Here is an 8,022-nt window from a genome sequence, read left to right as displayed (position 1 = left end):
CATTTATTTTATTTCTGGCGGACCATAGCTTTTCTGCCGGCGATCGTACGTTATGGGTCAATGTCTCTTGCTAATCTACTTTCATTTTCTATTTTCTCCTTCCTTATCAATTTCTTGGTCCCCCTTTACTGAATTCTAAAATCTTTCCAGTTTTCTGGCTTACGACTATTTTCTGTGGGTCTCCTGTGTCTTAAATCGATGTTTAATTTGATATAAACTATGCATTAAGTCTTTAATTATTTATTATCACATCTTTTAATGTAGTTTTCCAATCTACCTTAGCCAAATTGCCTCTTATACCTATATTGTTTGCTTTGTTTGGATTTAAGACCCTAGTTTTGAACTTAACAAAATCACTTTCAAAATTAAAAAAAATTATGGGCCAAATCTTTTTGTGGAATGGCAATCACTGCTGGATTGCCACTCTGCTCCTATTTTCTTGCATCTTCCACAATTCTCACCAGGACTTCTGAATTGGGCCTCTTCAAAAATGTGAAGTGTACCTTCCTTGTAGTGCAGGATCATTGGGGGAAGACAAGCTACACTCCCTTTCACAGCACCGGCTGCTGTACTCAGTTAAGTTTAAAGTTCTCAAAGCCACTTTGAGAAGTTATGGAGAGAAGATAGGAATGGGTGAAAGGGTAGGGTGACAGGTGGGTGGGTGAGGGGGTAGGGTGGCAGCTAAGTGAATGAGAAGGTAGGGTGGATAGGTGTAGTCTGAGTGGAGGGTAATTGGGTGATCAGGATAATAGTTGGGTGGTCGGGAATCTAGTAAAGGGGGATTCAATGACATGTTCCCGTAAAGGTAAAAGGTGGGACCAAAAGTCCAGAGAACCATGGATGTCAAGGGAATTTACAGGATTGGATAAGAATAAAAGGTTTATAGCAGACACAGGGGGCTCAAAACATTGGGATGCCCTCGAGAATAGAAAGTGCCAGGAGATGTGGGGGTGATACACTTCGAAAAGTTTGGAGAGCGAAGAGGGGCCATCAAAAAACACTGGCAGGCAAAATAAAGAAAATTCCAAGGAGTTTTATAAGTATATTAGGGACAAGAGGGTTATTAGGGACAAGAGGGTAACCAGGGAAAGAGTAAAGCTCATTAGGGATCAAAGAGCTGGAAGATGTAGGTGAGGGAATAAATGAATATTTTGTATCTATGTTCACTATGGAGAACAACAATGTAAGTATAGAAATCAGGGAGGGGGCTGTGATATAATTGAACAGATTAGCATTGAGTGAGAGTTGTTGTTAGTGATTTTAGCAGGCTCAGAAGTGGATAAATCCCCAGGCCCAGGTGAGCTGTATCCTAAGCTCCTGTGTGAGGCAAGCGAGGAGATTGCAGGGGTTCTGACTCTAATTTTCAAGTTCTCTCTGGCCACAGGAGTGATGGCCATATGTGGAGATGCCGGCGTTGGACTAGGGTAAACACAGTAAGAAGTCTCACAACATCAGGTTGAAGTTCAACAGGTTTATTTGGTAGCAAAAGCCACAAGCTTTCTGAGCACTGCTCCTTCATCAGGTGAGTGGGAGTTCTGTTCACAAACAGGGCATATAAAGACACAAACTCAATTTACAAAATAATTAAAGTCTCACAACGCCAGGTTAAAGTCCAACAGGTTTATTTGGTAGCACAATCCACTAGCTTTCGGAGCGCTATTTTCGGAAAGTAATGCTACTTTCGGAGCATTATTTTGTAAATTGAGTTTGTGTCTTTATATGCCCTGTTTGTGAACAGAACTCCCACTCACCTGATGAAGGGGCAGCGCTCCGAAAGCTAGTGGCTTGTGCTACCAAATAAACCTGTTGGACTTTAACCTGGTGTTGTGAGACTTCTTACAGGAGTGGTGCCAGAGGACTGGAGGACATGGTACCATTATTCAAGAAGAGAACTATGGAAAAAACAGGTAATTACAGGCCAGTGAGTCTGACATTGGGGAAATTATTGGAAAAAATTCTGGGGGACAGAATTAATCTCCACTTGGAAAGGCAAAATTAATCAAGAATAGTCGGCATGGCTTTGTCAGGGGGAGATCATAACAAATTTGAATCAATTTTTCGGGCAGGTGTGTAGATAAAGGCAGTGCAGTTGATGTAGTCTATGTGGACTTTAATAAAGGTTTTGACAAGGTCCTGCATGAGAGTCTGGTCAAGAAGGTAAGAGCCCATGGAATCCAGGGCAATTTGGTATATTGGAACCAAAATTGGCTGAGTGGCAGGAGGCAGAGGGTGATGGTCAAAGGTTGTTTTTGTGATTGGAAGGCTGTGTGCAGTGGTGTGTCACAGGAATTAGTGCTGGGTCCCTTGCTGTTTGTAGTTTACATTAATGATCTAGACATGAATATGGGAGGTATGATCAATAATTTTGCAGATGACACAAAAAGTGGTGATGTGCAAAATAGTGAGAAGGAAAGCCTTAGGTTACAGCATGACATAGACGGGCTGGTTAGATGGGCAGAACAGTGGCAAATGGAATTTAACCCTGAAAAGTGTGAGGCGATGCATTTTGGGAGTGCGAACAAGGCAAGGGAATATACAATGTATGGTCAGACCCTAGGAAGTACAGAGGATCAGAGAGTCTTTGGGGTGCATATCCAAAGATCCCTGAATTCAGCAGGACAGGTAGATACAGTGGTTATGAAGGCATATGGGATACTTGCCTTTATTAGTTAAGGCATAGAGTATAAGAACAGGAAAGTTATGATGGAGCTGTATAAAATGTTTGTTATGCCACAGCGAGAGTACGATGTGCAGTTCTAGTCACCACACTATAGAACATAGAACAGTACAGCACAGAACAGGCCCTTCGGCCCACGATGTTGTGCTGAGCTTTATCTGAAACCAAGATCAAGCTATCCCACTCCCTATCATTCTGGTGTGCTCCATGTGCCTATCCAATAACCGCTTAAATGTTCCTAAAGTGTCTGACTCCACTATCACTGCAGGCAGTCCATTCCACACCCCAACCACTCTCTGCGTAAAGAACCTACCTCTGATATCCTTCCTATATCTCCCACCACGAACCCGATAGTTATGCCCCCTTGTAATAGCTCCATCCACCCGAGGAAATAGTCTTTGAACGTTCACTCTATCTATCCCCTTCATCATTTTATAAACCTCTATTAAGTCTCCCCTCAGCCTCCTCTGCTCCAGAGAGAACAGCCCTAGCTCCCTCAACCTTTCCTCATAAGACCTACCCTCCAAACCAGGCAGCATCCTGGTAAATCTCCTCTGCACTCTTTCCAGCGCTTCCACATCCTTCATATAGTGAGGAGACCAGAACTGCACACAATATTCCAAATGTGGTCTCACCAAGGTCCTGTACAGTTGCAGCATAACCCCACCGCTCTTAAACTCCAACCCCCTGTTAATAAAAGCTAACACACTCTAGGCCTTCTTCACAGCTCTATCCACTTGAGTGGCAACCTTTAGAGATCTGTGGATATGGACCCCAAGATCTCTCTGTTCCTCCACAGTCTTCAGAACCCTACCTTTGACCCTGTAATCCACATTTAAATTAGTCCTACCAAAATGAATCACCTCACATTTATCAGGGTTAAACTCCATTTGCCATTTTTCAGCCAGCTTTGCATCCTATCTATGTCTCTTTGCAGCCTACAACAGCCCTCCACCTCATCCACTACTCCACCAATCTTGGTGTCATCAGCAAATTTACTGATCCACCCTTCAGCCCCCTCCTCTAAGTCATTAATAAAAATCACAAAGAGCAGAGGACCAAGCACTGATCCCTGCGGCACTCCGCTAGCAACCTGCCTCCAATCCGAAAATTTTCCATCGACCACCACCCTCTGTCTTCGATCAGACAGCCAGTTACCTATCCAATCGGCCAACTTTCCCTCTATCCCACACCTCCTCACTTTCATCATAAGCTGACCATGGGGGACCTTATCAAACGCCTTACTAAAATCCATGTATATGACATCAATTGCCCTACCTTCATCAACACACTTAGTTACCTCCTCAAAAAATTCAATCAAATTTGTGAGGCACGACTTGCCCTTCACGAATCTGTGTTGACTATCCCAGATTAATCCGCATCTTTCTAAATGGTCGTAAATCCCATCCCTAAGGACCTTTTCCATCAATTTACCAACCACCGAAGTAAGACTAACCGGTCTATAATTACCAGGGTCATTTCTATTCCCTTTCTTAAACAGAGGAACAACATTCACCATTCTCCAGTCCTCTGGCACCATCCCCGTGGACAGCGAGGACCCAAAGATCAAAGCCAAAGGCTCTGCAATCTCATCCCTTGCCTCCCAAAGAATCCTAGGATACATTTCATCAGGCCCAGGGGACTTATCGACCTTCAGTTTATTCAAAACTGCCAGGACATCCTCCCTCTGAACATCTATTTCCTCCAGCCTATTAGCCTGTAACACCTTCTCTTCCTCAAAAACATGGCCCCTCTCCTTGGTGAACACTGAAGAAAAGTATTCATTCATCACCTCACCTATCTCTACCGACTCCATACACAAGTTCCCACTACTGTCCTTGACCGGCCCTAACCTCACCCTGGTCATTCTTTTATTCCTCACATAAAAGTAAAAAGCCTTGGGGTTTTCCTTGATCCGACCCGCCAAGGACTTCTCGTGTCCCCTCCTAGCTCTCCTAAGCCCCTTTTTCAGCTCATTCCTTGCTAACTTGTAACCCTCAATCGAGCCATCTGAACCTTGTTTCCTCATCCCTACATAAGCTTCCCTCTTCCTTTTCACGAGACATTCCACCTCTTTCGTGAACCATGGTTCCCTCACTCGGCCATTTCCTCCCTGCCTGACAGGGACATACCTATCAAGGACATCCAGTATTTGTTCCTTGAAAAAGTTCCACTTTTCATTAGTTCCTTTCTCTGACAGTTTCTGTTCCCAACTTATGTCCCCTAATTCTTGCCTAATCGCATCATAATTACCTCTCCCCCAATTGTAAACCTTGCCCTGCCGTACGGCCCTATCCCTCTCCATTGCAATAACAAAAGACACCGAATTGTGGTCACTATCTCCAAAGTGCTCTCCCACAACCAAATCTAACACTTGGCCCGGTTCATTTCCCAGTACCAAATCCAATGTGGCCTCACCTCTTGTCGGCCTATCCACATATTGTGTCAGGAAACCCTCCTGCACACACTGCACAAAAACTGCCCCTACCGAACTATTTGACCTACAAAGGTTCCAATCAATATTTGGAAAGTTAAAGTCCCCCTTGACAACTACCCTGTGACCCCCACACATATCCATAATCTGCTTAGCAATTTCTTCCTCCACATCTCTATTACTATTTGGGGGCCTATAGTAAACTCCTAACAACGTGACCGCTCCTTTCCTATTTCTAACCTCAGCCCATATTACCTCAGTGTGCAGATCCCCCTCGAAGTGCCTTTCCGCAGCCGTTAAACTATCCTTGATTAACAATGCCACTCCTCCACCTCTTTTACCAGCTTCCCTACACTTAGTGAAACATCTATACCCCGGAATGTCCAACAACCATTCCTGTCCTTGTTCTACCCACGTCTCCGTAATGGCCACAACATCGTAGTCCCAAGTACCAATCCATGCCCCAAGTTCATCTACCTTGTTCCGGATGCTCCTTGCATTGAAGTAGACACACTTCAACCCACCTTCCTGTCTACCGGTACCCACCCTTGACCCTGATACCTTCCCCAATATGACATGATTGCACTAGAAAGCCTACAGAGAAGATTCACCAAGGTGTTACCTGGGCTGGAGCGTTTCAGCTATGAAGAGAGGCTGGTTAGGTTGGGGTTGTTCATTTTAGAGCAGAGAAGACTGAGGGGAGACCTGATTGGGGTGTACAAAATTGAGGGACAGAGATAGGGTGGATAGGAAGGAACCTTTCCCCTTATTAGAGGGGTCAATAACCAGGGGGCATAGATTGAATGAAAGGGCAGGAGGTTTAGAGAGGATTTGAGGAAAAGTTTTTTCACCCACCCTCGCCCCAATTGAGACCCTAAAATGGCCAATTAATGGCCACTTTGGTGCTGCTTCTCACCCAGGCTGCAATGTTGAGGCCAGCGGGAGGGGTTCAAGGACAGAGGAAGAAGCCTGACAGGTTATCCTGCTTGGGCCTCAGTGACTGACCCCCTTTCGAAACTGATTGCACTGCTCCAAGGTCTGGGCCCCCAAGTTGTTCCCTCACCACTTGGTCTTCAAAGAACCCGAACTTCCCCCGGGGCTCTCTTGTCTTCCTCACTGTGGGCTCCGCACTTAATTCATCCTGGGGCTCCGGCACTTTGACTTTTGGGACTGCTTGTAGTCCCAGCAGTGGCCACCGCTCCTCGGGCACTGCTGAGACCACAGAGAGCTGCTGACCAATCAGATTCACTGGTAGCTCTCTGAGGCAGGACTTCTTCTTGAAGCTGAGGGATGGGAAGCCCACCTCCAGCCAATGAAAGCTCCTTGAAGCATTAAAAGGTAGCGGGATATCCCTGATCTACGGGGCTGCACTTACTGGCGACTACTCTGGTGGTAGGATGGGAAATCCCATCATTGGAAAATCTCTGCCCGTAAGTGACTAAAGGAGTTCATCAGCTCCTCAAAATTATTTTTGGAGGTAAGGAAAAAGGGGACAGCTGGAGGAATCAATGGAAATGGTAGCAGAGAATGGATCTTTTGCTTTCCAGGTCCATAGAAATTGGAGCACAGGAGACTGCCACTTTGTAATATTCAATTGCTGCTGGCCAACCCACTTCCTTTGCTTCATATAAGAGTGACCATTCAGGTACCAGAGTCCTCCATATAGGAGTGACAGCACACAGACTTTTCCATTTACAAATGAACCAAGTGGCACAGATGCAAAGCTCATTTGTGCACCAAATCTACAGAAGGAGCAGAAATTATATCCCAATGAGTTTTCATGTTTAACGCTTTGTCAGTACTTAGTGACATTGACCGAGCTCAAATGCATGGCTGCAATCTGATTCTAGGATACAAAAATGATGTCTCTATAAAATCACTGGGATTACTTATGGGATATAAAGAGAACAATGTTTATATAACATCAAGGACATTTATAGATTGTGCTCCTGGTGTTTTCTTTTCATTTTCATTTGATATGATCAGAAAATTACAAATCAGTCACCCATCAAAAAGTATTACTACCTTATCCTAGTCCGTTTCTGCAGATTTGACTCTTGTCTCAATCTTTTGTATCCCTTTTACACAGTGATTGAGATGCAATGATCTAAATATTACTGAGCATCTGCTGAAAATACCCAAGGCAGAATCAGGAATGACAGCAAAGTTTGAACGTTTTAAGCTGAATCAGCTTGTTGATTACAGCTAAAGGATAAAATTAATCATAATTTAGGATTTGCATTTTGTACAAAATTTGATTGTAAAATATGAAAGCAGCATGTATTGGGCTGGATTGCATCCAAAACCATTTTTAAGAGTTAGTGGGATATTTAATATAAGGGCTGGCTAAGATATAATAGAAAGGAATCAAAGAATTATCTTTTACAGGAGTTCAATCATCTTTTACAGTAGTGAGGTACTACCAATACTGGGTGTAGATGAATTTTTATTCATTAGTGGGACATTAGTGGCTGGCCAGCACTTATTGCTCATCCCTAGTTGCCCGAGGGCAGTTGAGAGTCAACCACATTGCTGTAGCTCTGGAGTCATAGGTAGGCCAGACCAGGTAAGGACGGCAGATTTCCTTCCCTAAAGGGCATTAGTGAACTAGATGGGTTTTTCTGACAATCGACAATGGTTTCATGGCCATCAGTAAATTCTTAATTCCAGATATTTTTTACTGAATTCAAATTCCACCATCTGCCATGGTGGGATTTGAACCCAGAACATTAGCTGAGTTTCTGGATTAATAGTCTAGTGGTAATACCACAAGGCTCCCCTTAAATTGGGGACTGTTGACATTTTGTTTAAACCAGACCAGTATTTCTCCAACATTTCAAACTCTTTAGTATTTTCTAAATATAAAATGTGTGAATTATATTTCCCAGAATGTAACTGATGTATTGAAAAG

The sequence above is a fragment of the Mustelus asterias genome, chromosome 1 (assembly GCF_964213995.1).
Source record: "Mustelus asterias chromosome 1, sMusAst1.hap1.1, whole genome shotgun sequence".
NCBI classification, from domain to species: Eukaryota; Metazoa; Chordata; class Chondrichthyes; order Carcharhiniformes; family Triakidae; genus Mustelus; species Mustelus asterias.
This window is presented reverse-complemented; position numbering follows the sequence as displayed.